Source organism: Tenrec ecaudatus, chromosome 15, assembly GCF_050624435.1.
Source record: "Tenrec ecaudatus isolate mTenEca1 chromosome 15, mTenEca1.hap1, whole genome shotgun sequence".
NCBI classification, from domain to species: domain Eukaryota; kingdom Metazoa; phylum Chordata; class Mammalia; order Afrosoricida; family Tenrecidae; genus Tenrec; species Tenrec ecaudatus.
The window spans coordinates 71,740,164-71,756,668 of NC_134544.1; the positions used below are offsets into that span (position 1 = coordinate 71,740,164).

The 16,505-nt window shown below is 42.4% G+C and overlaps 1 non-coding gene across 1 annotated transcript; it reads right to left on the reverse strand.

Moving 5' to 3' along the window:
• Positions 1 to 1,435: 1,435 nt before the first annotated feature.
• On the reverse strand, positions 1,436 to 1,599 carry LOC142428206 (U1 spliceosomal RNA). The gene has a single exon (XR_012780176.1). It is a non-coding gene; the product is annotated as a U1 spliceosomal RNA (small nuclear RNA).
• Between the last annotated feature and the right edge of the window lie 14,906 nt (positions 1,600 to 16,505).

Consider the following 16,505-nt stretch of genomic DNA (forward strand, 5'->3'; position numbering starts at 1 on the left):
ATTATAAAAAGTCAAGAAGCGGTTATTTAGCCTAATGGACTAGAATGAAATAATAGAGAGTGAGACTTGCAATCAGGCATTCATGCAGACATACACAAGTTAGGAAGTGTGAATTAACTGTATCCTAGTGTTCTTTGTGAAGTTGTTTTGGTTTTTTTAGTCATATTATTGTGGGCTCGTACAACTCTTATCCCAATCTATACATCATTGTGTGAAGCACATTTGTACATTTGTTGCCATCATCATTCTCAAAACATTTCTTTCTACTTGAGCCCTTGTTATCATCTCATTTTCCTCTATTTCACTGTCCCTCCCTCACGAACCCTTGATAATTTATAGGTTATTCTTGTTTTGTCATATCTTAAACTGCCAGATGTCTCCCTTCACCCACTTTTCTGTTGTCCGACCCCCAGGGAGAGGATTATATGTAGATCATTGTGTTCGATTCCCCCTTTCTACTCCACCATCCCCTTCCCCTCCTGGTATGGCTACTCTCATTATTGGTCCTCAGGGATTTATAGAAGAAGGCTTTTGATGTGCATTAATGTATTTTTAGTAGCTCCCAGTTCTTTATTTTGTCTTCTATAATGTGAATATTTTTATTATGGCCATAGTGTGTTTATATCTTGTATAACTGCCCTCAAATTTGTCCCTAAATTTTTATTGTCTGGATGTATGGTCTAGGGTTTATATGTAGGTATTGGATTTATCATGCGTTCATTTTTGTATGTGGCATGAGGTATGGACTTTATTCCATTCTTTTGCAGGTGGAAATCCAATTTTTCCAACATCATTTGTTGAAAAGGATATCTCCTCTCCACTTAATGTGTTTTAGTCCTTTATCAAAGATTAGGTTGTCTATACGTACCTGGTTGTATATCTAGGTTATCAATTCTAATCCACTGCTATTCATATATACCATTGTACCAGGTTGCTTTAAGTGTCATGACTATATAACACGTTATTAAAGTTTTGTTTGACTTTTAAATAGTGTTTTATTTATCCTGTGTTTCTTTCCTTTCTATATTAACCTTACTGATTTCATAGGCTGATATTTATTCCCCAGGCATACAGTGGCAGAAAACCACATCAAACACCTTGAAAGAAGCCTGACGAGGATAGTTTGCTGAAAGTTCCACCAGCAATGCAAGTGGAGGGCACAATAGTTTTGGGGCTTATTGGTCAATCTAAAATCTAGTAAGAATCGTTTAAAGAGCTGTTTCCAATGACAATAGCAGTAGGACTCTGAGAACGAAGAACATTTTGTATCTTTGACCAATGTTACTTCGTAATTCAGGAATAAAACATATAACTTTAAAAATAAAGATACTAGATCTTTCTAATGATGTGTTTCTTCTAAACGCAGTCCATGCAGATAATGCTAATACAGAGATCATGTATCTGAACTTTTTTTTCCTTTTCTTTTTTTTAATAACAGGGGAGAGCGTGATCGCAGTCCCCCACTACCACAAATTATGCAGTCGAGTTTCCCACATTTGGGGAAATCGCAAGGGTCAGCACATCCGGAGTGTAATGGATAAGCCTCGCCCTGGGAAAACCACCTTCGTGATCATGGTATCTCCCCTGCCAGGTAAGTATTCATGTATCTGAAAATTATCTAAACTCTTTGTCAAGATAGAATTTATTATTCTAATTTGCTGTTGTTGGTCTTAACCAAAAACCCACACAGCATGTCATTTTCAATACATCTGAATGTTTTTTCTATGTCCCATGTAACTTGGACTACGGTGAATTATAAATCCTTGTGCCTAAAGATGGTTGCTAGTTTGAAACAAACTAAATAATACATACCTAAAAACACCCATATGTGCTTAAGTTTTACTTTTTCTCCTTTTATAATCACTCAGTCATGTTTTGATTTTATGAATAAGAAATATGGGGATATTCAAAGGTGAATTTTCTGTTAACACTTTTGATTAAGCAATCAGGGAGGGGGAGGTGGTAGGAGGCTGATACCTGTAGTTTTTTTTTTTTAAGTACAACATAAGCCCGCTGAGGTAAGAATAAAAAATTTTTTTATAAAGCAAAAGTGGCATAGGGGAAAAAGCTACTGTATACAAACATTTTTGAGGCAAAGACTGTGTAGTATGGTAGAGACCAGACCAAAACCAGGCATGCACATGGTAGACCATGGTGGAGGAGGGGGGAAAGGAAAACAAAAGGATGAATATAAGGAAGAGAAAGGTAGTGGGGGCATGGGGCACTAATCCACCCAAGGGGAGGGTATTGTTTATATCTCCACAGGGAAAGTGGGACCAGACTTCAACCAAGTGCCGCAAGGTGTGAATGCAATATCCAGGCGTGGATTAGGAAACCAGTGGAGACATCTGGGAAGCTGGCCCCAGCACCATAAATGAAGTGGATTCCTGCCCTCCCCCAAAAAGAATTTGTTCCAAAGGACTACATTGACTCTGCAGCTCTGGGAGATGGACATATCTGATCAGAGCACATGGGAGCAGATGAAGGGGCAGGAGGAGAGAGTGGAACACAGCCTGGCCCACCAGGCCATGAGGAGGATGTTCCTGAGTAGAGCAGCCAGTCCACAGAGAGAACAACATGGCTGGCCCCACTATGAGAAATGATGCCACTCAGTGACTAAGGGCGATACAGGGGACAGCACCGGAGACACCGTGTGAGAATTACACCAGACCTGATCCCACCACACCGAGGCAAAGCACTGGGGGACTGCAGCGGAACAGCAAGGGAATGGAGTGGCAAGGTCCCCAGGGAATGCTGAAAGTGGACTTTGGGACCAGGGTGTGCTGCCCCAACAGACTGGACTGGAAAACGCTCCTAAGGGCCAGCAAATGATCTCTGAACTAACTACAAGCCTTTCTTTTGTGAAGTGTTTTGTTTTGTTCTTTGTCTGTGGTTTGTTTTTGTTGTTTTGTTGTCTGGTTGTATACTGTTGCTTTGTTTTCCTCTGTCTTGTTTTCATGCATGTTAGTGTCTCCACAGGTCTGTCTGAATAAGACAGGGTTGAAGAACTATCTGGAGGAAAAAAAACGGGACCGACAGTTCCGGGGGGACTTGGGGTGGCGGGGTAGGGGGGTAAGGAAGTGGGGTTAACAAACACAGGGACAAGGGAACAACATGGGACCCAAAATGGTAGAGAGGGGGGAATGGCAGGCATGGTGGGAAATGATCAAGGGTAAGGTTGCTTAGAGAAGAGGTATACTCTCGCCCAGGTGGCGACGAAGCATGGTAGTAGGGCAGGAGGCAAGTCAAGGGAGATGGAGGAAAGAGCTAGGAGTCAAAGGGCATTCATGGAGGTCTAGACAAAGACATGTACTTGCAAATATATACAGGAGGATGGGGAAATAGATCTACGTGTCTATATTTATAGGTTAAGTATTAAGGTGGCGGAAGGATCTTGAGCTTCTACTCAAACACTCCCTCAATGCATGAATACTTTCTTTTATTAAATTAGAACTCTATGATGCTCACTCTCCCGACACAATGGCTGGTGCCAAAGTGGGTGAACAAGTAAATGTGGTGAAGAAAGCTGATGGTGCCCGGCTATCAAAAGAGATAGTGACTGGGTTCTTAAAGGCTTGAAGATAAACAAGCGGCCATCTAGCTCAGAAGCAACAAAGTCCACATGGAAGAAGCACACTGGCCAGTGCGATCACGAGGTGCCAAAGGGACCAGGTATAAGGCATCATGCAAAAAATAAAAAAAATATATGTGTGTATATATATGTGTGTGTATGTATGTATATGTGTGTGTGTGTGTGTGTGTATACCATATTGACTGAAGGGGGGAAGTGCAGAGTGGAGACCCAAGGCCCAAGTGTTGGCCAATGGAGATCCCCTCACAGAAGGGTTTAGGAGAGGAGATGGGTTAATTAGGGTGCGAGGTAGTACCGATGAAAAACACAGCTTTCCCCCAGATCCTGGATGCTTCCTCCCCCCAACTACCATGATCCGAATTCTACCTTGCAGGGCTGGATAGGGCAGACTTTGTACACTGGTACATATGAGGGCTGGAGGCACAGGGAATCCAGGGTGGATGATACCTTCAGGACCAAGGGTGTGAGGGGCGAAGCTGGGAGAGTGGAGGGTGAGTGGGTTGGAAAGGGGGAACTGATTACAAGGATCCACATGTGACCTCCTCCCTGGGAGAGGGACGGCAGAGAAGGGGGGGAAGGGAGATTCCGGATAGGGCAAGATATGACAAAATAACGATGTATAAATTACCAAGGGCACATGAGGGTGGAGGGAGCGGGGAGGGAGGGAAAAAAAGAGGACCTTATCCAAAAGGCTTAAGTGAAGAGCAAATGCTTTGAGAATGATTGGGGCAAAGAATGTACAGATGTGCTTTATACAATTGGTGTATGTATATGTATGGACTGTGATAAGAGTTGTATGAGCCCCTAATAAATTGTTTAAAAAAAAGAAATGTCTGATGTGTTGTAAGATATTATTTCTGACTGAAAGCTTTACCATATTCATCGCATATATTAGGTTTTTTTCCAGTAGGCATTCATTGATGATCACTGAGGTTCTTCTTCCAGATAAAGGTTTTTCCACATTCACCACACACATGGGGTTTCTTTCCAGTATGAGTTCACTGATGAACAGTGAAAACATTCTTCCAGGTATAAGCTTTTCCACATTCACCACATACATAGGGTTTCTCTCCCGTATGAGTTCGCTGATGAACAGTAAGGTTGGTCTTCCTGATAAAGGTGTTTCCACACTCACCACATATATGCGGTTTCTTTCCTGTGTGAAATGTCTGATGTGATGTTAGGCATTGCTTCTGACTGAAAGCTTTACCACACTCACTGCATGCATAAGGAGTTTCTCCAGTATGACTTCGTAGATGAATTTTGAGATGTGCTATCTGAATGAAACCTTTGCCACAATCATGACATACATAGGGTTTCTCTCCAGTAGGAGTTTGCTGATGAGCAGTGAGATCACTGTTCCTGTTAAATCCTTCCCCACATTCACTGCATACACAGGGGGTACCTACCACATGAGTTTTCTGATGTTCCTCGCAATATGTATTACTGTGGTAAGCTTTGCCATATTCCAACCCTGTGTATGGGTTTTGTCCTTTATGTGCTATTTGATAATGTACAGTGAGTTTGAATGCTTTGTCGAACCCTTGCCCACCCTGAATGCATTCATAAGTCTTATCTAGAATATGACTGAAGTGGTGCTCACAGAGGAAAGACTCCTTGAAGAAGGTTCTCCCACATTTATCACCTATGCGTGGTTTCTCAGTTTTGTCAGATTCCTGATGCTGAATGCATTGTGACTTCATACTACTGGATTTTTCACAATCAGGAAATTTCATTTCAGTATAAAATGGTTCCTGTTGAATATCGAGAAAAGTTTTCTCGTCTCCATTGAAAACAACTGACTTCTTTATTTTAGAATTGTGTAAACAATCCAAATGGTAAACACGGTTACTATAGAAATCAGTTTGAGTGTGAAAATAATGAATGAACACAACTTTGGTAGTTGCTTAATAGGACCGTGAAAATATAAAAAGAATATAAATACAAGCAAAACACAGACACACAAGGGTGGTAAGGCCTGCTAATTTCAGTTGCTTGAGATCAGATGTATTCATTCCATCAATCTTTACTGAAAGACAACTAAGTACTAGACAAACTGGAAATGTGAAAAATGCAGAATGTTCAACTTCGGAGAACACAATTTTACAGGTATATATGAGACTTATGGAAAGCCTACAGTCTATCTTACAAAACTCCTCTTCCAGTGTTTCCCTGTGGGGGTGTCCAGATTGCTGTGACATAGAAAACAATGCCACCAGTATTTAAAATATCATCAGGATCACACATGGTGCACAGGTCTAAGTAGAAATTCCAGAAATACAGACTAGGAGGAAGAACTGGTGATTAACTTCTAGAACATGAGCCCCTCAGGTTTAATGGCACTTAAATAACACTTTATAAGTACTAAGTTCTCAAAGTACAGTCAACAGTAATGATGTGGATGGAGTAATCCTTTGGGGACCTTCACTGTGTGACATGACAGGAGAAAATATAGCTGCCTACAAACATGTACTAATAATTGGAAGACAGAATATATGAAGCACTATCAAGAAAAATGGCAAGTTGTCAAAATGATATGTTTAAAAACTGATATTGTATGTATTATTGTACTTTAAGCACTAGTTATTTTTAGATTTAAGTGGTTTATAAGACTGAGACTGACAAATTCATTAAGATTGGTGTCATGCTCATCATCAAAAACAAGTACATTGCAAGATCCTTCCTGAATTACAATGTTGCCATGGGTGGGTTAATTTTCACATGCCTGCAAGTAAGAACAATGACTACAAGTGTTATTAAAATTTTTGTACCAACTCTTAAAGCAGATCCAGCCTCACAGTTAAATGGGTTCATAGAAGTAGCATGTGACATTTAGGAAGATAAAGCAGAGAGCAAAAAATAGAGTATAGCAGTCTGATCTGTAATGCTGATGAGTGATCAACGTCATTTAGCAGTGTTTATATAGGAGTGAGACATGCAAGTCTCTAGCAGCCAAATACATAACAGAATGGGCAAAGTGTGAATCTGGGACACCCTGAACGTTTTAAAACACTTCATGATAAGTATCAAGCTGTGAAATTGAGGACCAGGAAGAGAGCATTTGTAGATGAATTCTCTATTGTCTGCATTAAAGAAGCCTGCAAGGCCAGTATTCTGGGTGGAGGGAGGCCTTCATATTTGTATGTTAGAGAAGAGTCCCAGTCATATGGTCCTAATGAAAATTCATCCCCATCATCCCCACAATATCCTCCCATTGTAGTGATACCTTAATGATACCTCATAGGAGCACATGGCTAATCTCTAACAGCCACCAGCTTTATGTATAGAAGCAGACACACTCATATTATATTCCCAGTCAGGGGACAAGTTACTCCCCTCTAACTGCCCTCAGCACTGGTGTTAAGTTACTCAACCAATGAACTAAGGGACCTCCAGCGTAAAGAAACTTCCCACCTCATTATGTAGGTAGGTGTCTGTGTGTGTGTGTGTGTGTGTGTGTGTGTGTGTGTGTTGTGGGGTGGGGATGGGTTTGCATGCCCGGAGTTAATATAAATTGGTGAGTGTATATATTCTCTCTATCCAGCTCAGACCTGACATCATGGATGAGGTGACCGCAGAAATACTTTTCTCTCCCTTTTTATTTCTGCCCCTCAGTTACACAACTGTCTCTTAGGACCCATCCAGAAGGCTTGTAAGAGACAAAGGAATAGTTGACTCCTTGATAGCAACAAAGAGAACCTTATTGCTCTTAAAGCTAGGCATCTTTTAGATGAGTAGCAAAAGTTGGATGCCTTTAGGAGACAGCTTTATACTTTCATCTAACGGAAAGCAGTGTAGAGAAAACTCTTTGTACCTGGAGGATTGTGTGTTATCACCTTTATCTATATCCTCTGGACTCTGGACAATTTCCTCTAGCATTAGCCCTTGTCTTCTAAGCCCTGCTGGTCAGAAGTATAGAGAAGAGGCTGCTTACACTTTTATGAAGGTTCTGTTTTCCACAATAAAGAGATTGAAGAGAGGGAATAAAAGGGAGCTGATATCAAGGAGTTCTAAAATAAAGAAAATGTTTGGAAACATTGTGGTAGCAATTGTTTAATAGTGTTTCATGTGATAGAACTATGGAATGTTATGATATCTGTAAGACTCACAATAGAATAATTAAAACTATATATGTATTGAAAATTTAACCAAGGACTTCTGGGAAGATGGCGGATCAGGAGACCAGCATACTCTGAGAGTACTTTCAACCAAGGCGGGTTTGCTGTCCAGGTAGCCGAGTGGAAGGAGTCTGATGAGTGAAATATCCCCCGGGACAGCACCCCACCCCATACATTAGTCCTGAGCCAGGGCCTCGGTAATCCAGGATCCGATTTGTGGGAAATATGTCATTAAGCTCCCACCACCGCAGCTCCGTCTAGCTATAGTCCCACTCCATCCCCAGACTGGGACCCCGTGCTCCGAGTTGCTTGACTGCTCTGCCGAAACAGGCACAGTGGTGGTGGGACCCCCTACAGCAACTGCCCACTCGAGGGACCCCACTTGGAGAGAATCTTCCCTTTCCTGTGGTTCCCCTCTCCCCAGATGGCACGGATCTGCACTTGGGCCGCATCCCTCACTCCATTCAACCAAGGCCTGGGTAATTGGTCTACAGGCTACTAGTGGCTGCCTGGGCAACCCCCACGGGGGACCATCCACCCCTATTGGTGCATGGGACCTCTCCACTGCCACCTCGTATGCCTGACCCCCAACCCACCCCCCCCCACACACACACCTTCCGTCAGCCTAGCTCCCGCTTCACTTCCCACCAGCAAGGGCCTTCACCCGGAGCCCAAACCGCTTCTGTCCCTGATGCTGCATTTACGCAGGAGCTACTGCAGGCTGACTTGCACCACCACAGAGCCCAGTGCCCGCAGCCCGGGGAGCGCTAAAGCCTCCTGCCTCGGGGCGTTCCTTCCAGCATTGACATCCCTGGGCGTAACAGTGGGCACTCCTGCCAGTTAGGAACGCGAGCAAAAGGGCTTTGTGGCCCCGCTGGAGCAGCTTTGCCTTCCCCGGTGTGCTGCGCGGTTTCCAGCAGCCTGTGGCTGAGTACTGAGCCTGTTCTGGTGCGTTCCTCCCAGGGTGGAGGGCAGACTCACCTCGGTCTGATCCAGCTCAGAACACGACGCTAAGGAGCCTGCGCTGCTCCCTGCCTGCAAGGAGCCGAGGTCGTGGCTCTGCGGTCCCCACCGGTACTGTTTGTATGCTCCAGCTGGCTTTCACCAGTGCAGTGCACTGCGGGAACCCCAGTACCAGCTTCTAAGCCTACCCCAGCCCTTTCTAGCTGGTACAGGAGGCAAGCACTGAGGCCTTTGCCTCCCTCAGCACCCCTTGTGGCCCCAGTCTTTTCCTGCCAGTGCAGGAAGCTTACCCCTCTGGGGCTTCTCCCGCCTTGGTAGCCTCTGCCCACAGGCTTAACTCTACAGGACTGCAGGGACCTGGGAGTGCTGGTTGATCGGAGGAGCATTTTTCACTCATATAGCCCTGCTCCAGAGCCCAGATCAGCAACATGTCCTGTGGTAGTGAGGACTGGCCCACCTCCGCCTTCTATAAGGCATTTCTAACTTAGAGGGAAAAGAATGGGGGAATTTAAATATATATATATATATATATATATATATACATCTTTTATCTCATGCTTGTTTTCTTCTTTTTTCTTTCACTTTCTTTGTTTTCTCTCTTTTTCTTCCTCCTTTTCATTATTACTATTACTTCTCTTCTGTCCCTTTTCTATAGGTTTTCTATCTTTTTTTGCTCCTTCCACTTTCACTTATCACTTCTTATCTCCTCTTTTATAGCTTCTCCTTCTGTCTTTCTCTATTTTTTCTCCCAATTTTTTAAAAAATTATTTTTTTAATTTTAACTTTTCCATTTTTATTACTAAAAAGGGGGGGGGTTATTAAGGGTATCCTGACAGAAAAGGTCAAAGCAGCCCGGGGGCACTCACTGAGGCTTCAGCCTCCACTCCAGTCGCTGAAACATCTCACCATTGCTGGTCACTAAGCCTTCTGGGAATTCTGCCTACACAGCAGTCTAACCCATCTTTAGAACAGGTCATAGGCATCGCCTGAAAGAATTCTTAACAATAACACAGATAAGGGCCCCCTGACCTCCCAGAAATATGGGGGCCTAAGATAGGGTCGAGGAAAAATCAACAGACTACATCACTCCCAACAGAAAAGAGAAAACATAGTAGCAGAGCTAACGTCTCTCATAGAATAAACAGATACAGATCTTCCCCAGAAGGAAATCTTCAGCCGTCTGCTGGCAATACTACAGGAACTGAGGGAAGCAACCCAGAATAAGTATACAATAATAGAGAAGTTGAAGTCCATAATAGAGGGGATGAAATCAACCCACCAAAGGGAACTACAGGAGCTAACAAAGGAGGTAGGAGAAGCCACACACAAAGTCACTGAATTAAGATTGGGCTTGAGGAGGCAGAGAACGATATCAGTGATCTTGAGGACACCCAAACAGACCTAAGCAAGTGAGAAAGACAGGAAAATTAAACAAGCAGAAGATAACCTGAAATCAATTACAGATGAAGAGGAATAATATTCAAATAATTGGTCTACTAGAGAACAATACAACACACAAGTCAACAGCCAAGATAGTAAAGGAATTTCTGGAAGAAAACTTTCCCACCCTAACAAGGAAAAGCAGGCACTCCTTAGAAGCAGAAAGGACGCCAGCTAGATTAGACCCCAAGAAGAACACACCAAGACATAGAATAGTAAAAGTATCCAATTTAGAGGGAAAAGAAAATTTTAAGAGTAGCAAGAGAAAGGAAGACAGTCACATACAAAGGAGCGCAGATAAGAATATGCTTAGACCTATCAGCAGATATCATGAAGAGGAGGAGAGAATAGAGCAACATCTCCCAAAAGCTGAAAGAAAAAAAACCTCTCCCAGAATCCTGTACGCTACCAAGTTATCCATTAAGGTAGATGCTGAGATAAGGGTCTTCGAGGACGAGGAAAGACTCAAAGGATATGCTTCAAGACACCCGACCCTGCAGAAGATACTGGCTGATTCACAATGACCAGAGGATCAATCTCCACCAAGAACTAACAGGAGACCACCATATAGCCCATCTCCATCTAGAAGCCAACATACCAGCAACAATTACCTGGACAACAGGGTCGCAGATGGAAAAGAAGACAAGATAGAAACTCTCCACTCAAACACAGTACACTGATATGAAGTTATCCAAAACACAAAACAGGATATGACAACTATGAATCCACAGATAGTGATAATAACTCTGCATTCCAATGGACTCCACCGATCCATTAAAAGAAAAAGACTTGAGGACTCATTCACAAAACATAATCCATCAGTCTGCTGCCTGCAAGAGACACATCTTAAGGCACAGCCATGAATATGCTAAGAATAGAGGGCTTGCAGAGAGTTTACCAATCCAATGGTAACTCAAAAAAAGGCAGGGGTGGCTATTTTAATCTCTGACAAAATGGACTTCAAGATCCAAACCATAAAAAGAAACAAAGAGGGGCATTACCTAATGCTCAAAGGTTAAGTAAACCAAGAAGCACTTAGCATATTGAATATTTATGCTCCTAATAATGGTGTGGCAAATTTTGTCAAACTATTAAAAAGATGAAAAAAGAAATCACATACTCAACAATCAAAGTAGGTGACCATAACACTCCACTATCAGATAAACACAGATCACTGGGAAAAAGCTCAGTAAAGAGGCGATAGAGCTAAACAATGTAATTAGGCAACAGGGCCTGATAGACATTTATAAAGCTTTTCATGCAAATGCAAAAGCGTTCACATGGATCTTTTACAAGAATAGACCACATGCTGGGACATAAGTCCAGCCTGAGTAAATTCAAACACAGATATTATCAGACATCCTTCTCATATCACCTTGCCATAAAACTGGAGATTAACAAGAGGACGTCCAGAAAAGCAAGGGCAACCAATTGGAGAATGAAACATGATCTCCTGTGACATGAATGGGTACAGGTCCAGATTAGAGAGGATATTAGGAAGTTTCTAGAAACTACGAGAACAAGAACACAACATATCAAAACATATAGGACACTCCGAAGGCAGTTAGCAGAGGTAGCTTGATATCATGAAATGCATATATGAAAAAAGGATATGCACATGACAGATACGGTAACACAAAACCTCCAACAACTAGAACAGAGTCAGCAGAACAACCCCTCCAATAGCAAGAGAAAAGAAATAATGAAAATCGGGGAGGAGTTAAACCAGTGGGAAGACAAGAGAACAATGCAAAAGATAAATGCAGCTAAGAGCTGGTTCTATGAAATAATTAACAAAATTGACAGTCCTCTGGCAAAGCTTACCAAGGATAGAAAGGAGGAAACATCAATAGCCAGGATGAGGGATGAAAGGGCAATAACAACAGATCCCAATGAGATTAAAAGGATAATCACAAAGTACTATGAAGGTTTGTACTCTAATGTATTCAGAAACATGGAAGACATGGATAAATATTTGGAAAAACAGTCTGTCCCTAGATTATTTCCGAGATCAAGAATCTCAACAAACCATAGTGAAGGAAGGAATAGGGTCATCAAGAACCTACCAACAAAAAAAGCTTCAGGGCCAGATGGCTTCACCGCAGAATTCTACCAAGCATTCAGGGAAGAGTTGACACCGGTCCTCCACAAAGTATTCCATATCATAGAAGAGGATGGCAAACTCCCAAACTCATTTTACGAAGCAAGCATTACTTTGATACCCAAACAGGCCAAAGATGCCACAGGTATAGAGAATTACTGACCAATATCTATCTCTAATGAACATAGATGCAAAAATCCTTAACAAAATTTTGGCCAATAGAACACAAAAGTATATAAAACATATCATCCACTATGACCAGGGAGGATTCATCCGAGGGATGCAGGGATGGTTGAACATCCATCAATATTATACACCACATTGAGAAGAACAAGGATAAAAACCATATGGTAATAGCCATAGACATAGACAAATATTTGACATCAAACACCCATTCGTAATTAAGACACTCATTGAGATAGGTTTGGAAAGTATATTCTTCTAGCTGTTACAAGCTATCTATGAAAGGCCAACAGCCAACATCATAGTCAATGGAGAAAAGACAAAAACAATCCCACTGAAAAAGGGCACAAGACAAGGATACCTCCTGTCCCCACTTCTATTCAATATTGTTCTGGAGGTTCTGGCTAAAACCATAAGACAGCGGAAGGACATTTAAGGTATCCAAATGTGGGAGGAGGAGGTGAAACTATTGCTATTTGCAGACAACATGATCCTGTACATTGAAAACCCCAAAAGCTCGACAGCTGGAGTACTTACAGCGATAGAGGAATATGGAAGATCAATAAACAGAAGTCGGCAGGTTTTCTATACACATCAGACAGAACCTTGGAAGAGGGGATTAAGAACGGAGTACCCTTTACAGTAGTTAAGAGCAAACTGAAATACGCAGCAATATAACAAAAAATGCTAAAGACCTAATTAAGGAAAACTATAGGACCCTACTACAGGAAACCAAAATCGACCTCCACAAATGGAATAACATCTCCTGCTCTTGGATTGGAAGGCATAACATAATAAAGATGACAGTCCTACCTAAATCACTTTACAAGTTCAATGCTATACAATTGCAAATATCATCAATCTTCTTCAAAGAAATGGACAAATTGACCACCATTTTCATATGGAGAGGGAAGAAACCCAGAATTAGCCGAGAACTCCTCAAGAAGGACACAGTTGGAGGACTTGCCTTACCCAATTTTAATGCATATTACACAGCTACAGTGGTAAAATAGCATGGTAATGGCACAATGAGAGACACTCAGACCAGTGGAAAAGAATAGATACCGCAAAACTAAAACCATCAGCATATAGACAACTGACCTTCGATAAGGATCTCCAAACCATCAAGTGGGAAGCAATGCCCTTTTTAACAAGTGTTGCTGGGAACAATGGATTTCTACATGTAGAAAGATGAAGCAAGACGTTTACCTCACCTCATGCACAAGAATAAACTCAAGGTGGATCACAGACCTAGAAGTTAAACTCCAAACCATAAGGACCATCAAGGAAGAAATTGGGAGTAAACTCAGAGCACTGACCCAGGGAACTCATAGGCTCACTGCAATAGAGAAGGGTACACACACAGGTGAACTGGAAATCAACAAATGGGATTTAATAAGAATAAAGTACCTGTGCACTTCGAAAGACTTCACCAAGAGGGTGACAAGACAACCCACAGACTAGGCGAGGATTTTTAGTAATGACACACCAGACAAAGGGCTCATTTATAAAATCTACAACACCATCATGACCTGCAAAAAGAGGAAAACAGTTAACCCCCTAAGGAAATGGGCCAAAGAACTGAAATGAACTTTCACTATGGAGAAGACCCATATGGCCAATAAGAATATGAGAAATTGTTCCAGGTCATTAGCCATAAGAGAAATGCATATCAAAACAACCATGAGATACCCCCTAACACCCCTGAGGCTATCCCAAATCAGAGAGCAACAAGTGTTGGAGGGGCTGTGGTGAAGTAGGATCCCTCCTCCACTGCTGGTGGTTGTGTAGATTTGTACAGGCACTGTGGAAAGCGATCTGGAGATACTTAAAGAAAATGGAAATTGATCTACCTTATGACCCAGTCATCCCTCTACTGGACATATACCCAGTGGAAACAACAAATAAAACACGACCAGTCATCTGTGCTTCCGTGTTTATTATGGCACAATTCACAATCTCAAACTCTTGGAAACAGCCTGAGTTTCCATCGATAGATGAATGGATTAGTAAACTCTGGCACATACACACAATGGAGTACTGTGCAGCACTGAAAAGCACGGAAGATCACGTGAAACATGTCGTTTCATGGGAAGAGCTTCAAGGAATCATATTAAGCGAGTTAAGCCAAATTCAAAAGGCCAGGTATAACATGAGTTCCCTGAGGTAAGTACAATTAGAATGCCAGGAATAGAAGAATAAACGCTTATCTCGCAATAAACAGGTGGAAGCATTGATAGTTGGATTGAGAGCAGGCCACACCTAGGGAGGTACATTAGAATCCAACATAAATAAGGGAAGGGAGAATTGGAGTGGGGAGAAACTGAGTTCATGGCACAGGGGAAACAGGGCACTAACTCACCCAGGGGGAGAGTATTGGTTGTGTCCCCACAGAACTAGAAAATGCATACAGACCCCACCATGACACGCCAAACCAGGAGGGCAATGTAACGCACAGAGGAATCCACAAAAACACCCCTATGCCGGCCCTAACCAGAATCAGCCTGACCCCCATCATGGAAGGGAGTGCCACAGAAAATGAAAATAGATCATCTAGTGTGGGAAAGGAACTGACCACACCCATAAGGAAGCTGAAGCAAAGGAAGGAGGAAGAATGGAGTGGAGCAGACCTGGGCCCACCAAGCTCAGAGGAAGATAGCCCGGCTCGGAGGGCCCAATGTACAGAGAGGATCATATAGCTGGCCCCATTGTGAGATGCGACATCCTGCACTGACACATGGCCCTACACAGGACAACACTGGAGACATAGTGTGGGATATATGACTGAGCTGACCCCACCACACTGAGGCATAACACTGGGGGCGTGCAATGTAGCAGTGGGGGAAGCAGAGCAAGGAGGTCCCGAGGGAGTATAAAGGATGGACTTTGGGGCCAGGACATTGCACCCCATCAGACTCATCTGGAAAACACCCTTGGAGGTCAACAAACAGATCTTAAACTATTACCACGCTTTTTCCCCCCCTGGATTTTATTTATTTATTTATTTGTTTATTTATCTATCTATCTATTAATTTATTGTCTTTTTCTCCTTTTAAATTTTGTATGTCAGTGGCTTGTTTGTTAGCTTGTTGGTGTTGTTACTGTCATTGCCATGTTCTTATGTGCCACTTTGTTTGGTGCTGTCAAAGCCATCTGCAATTTTATGCACATAGTTCAGAATGAACCCATGGTTTGGGGATTTGCCAAATTCCAGAAATACATTAACCATTTCCTTCACATCCCTGCAATTGAGGGGCCACATGTGTGACCTGATTTGAGAGTTTCCACCACTATAAGCCAACAATGTGTGACTTTCCCATTTGGGTTCCTCGCCATCCCCTAACTTATATGACCAGATTCAACAACTTCAACTTGTGAGACAGTGAACTATTGTCTATCTGAGGATCTGGTTCATCACCATTTACAAACACATTAATGAGGAGAACCCTCCAGACTGATACATGAACTATGGATTTGGCACTCACCAGTTTCCAAAACCTGAAGAGTTATTTACTTGATAGCTATTTACTTTTGTGAGATACTGCATAGCAAATCACAGAACAGCTTAAACCTCTACCTCATAGGGACTGGTCTGATGTTCCTGCAAAATGAACTGTACTATTCATGTGTCAAGAGCTGTACCAATGGAGATAATGACCATGGCAGAAAAGACACAGCAACAGAGCCAATGGTGACAGGTCCATAAAGGGCATTTCAGCCAAGATAGTGGGGCAGGCGCATTTCAGCCAAGATAGAAGGCAAGATCAAGAGGAAGATATCCTCAAGGAGCTGAGAGGAGCCTATACAGATGGAAGTAAGAAATGAGCCTATCTTTAGAAGGGAAAATGTCTGATAGCAGAAAGAGAAAACAGGCCTGCCCTGAACAAGAGCAAATTTTGCCTCCATGTTTCCTTAGTAGGAACCCCAATGTGTAGCACATTGATTCTGATACCAAGTTACATTCTGTTGTTTAAAAAACTTGAACCTATGACTCCATACTATAATTGGTATATGGCCACTGGAAAGAATTCTGAAACTTAGAAGGAGAAAACTAAGGTAGAGATAACTGCTGTCAGAACTGGAAAGCCATTGAAGGGGACAGGTATGT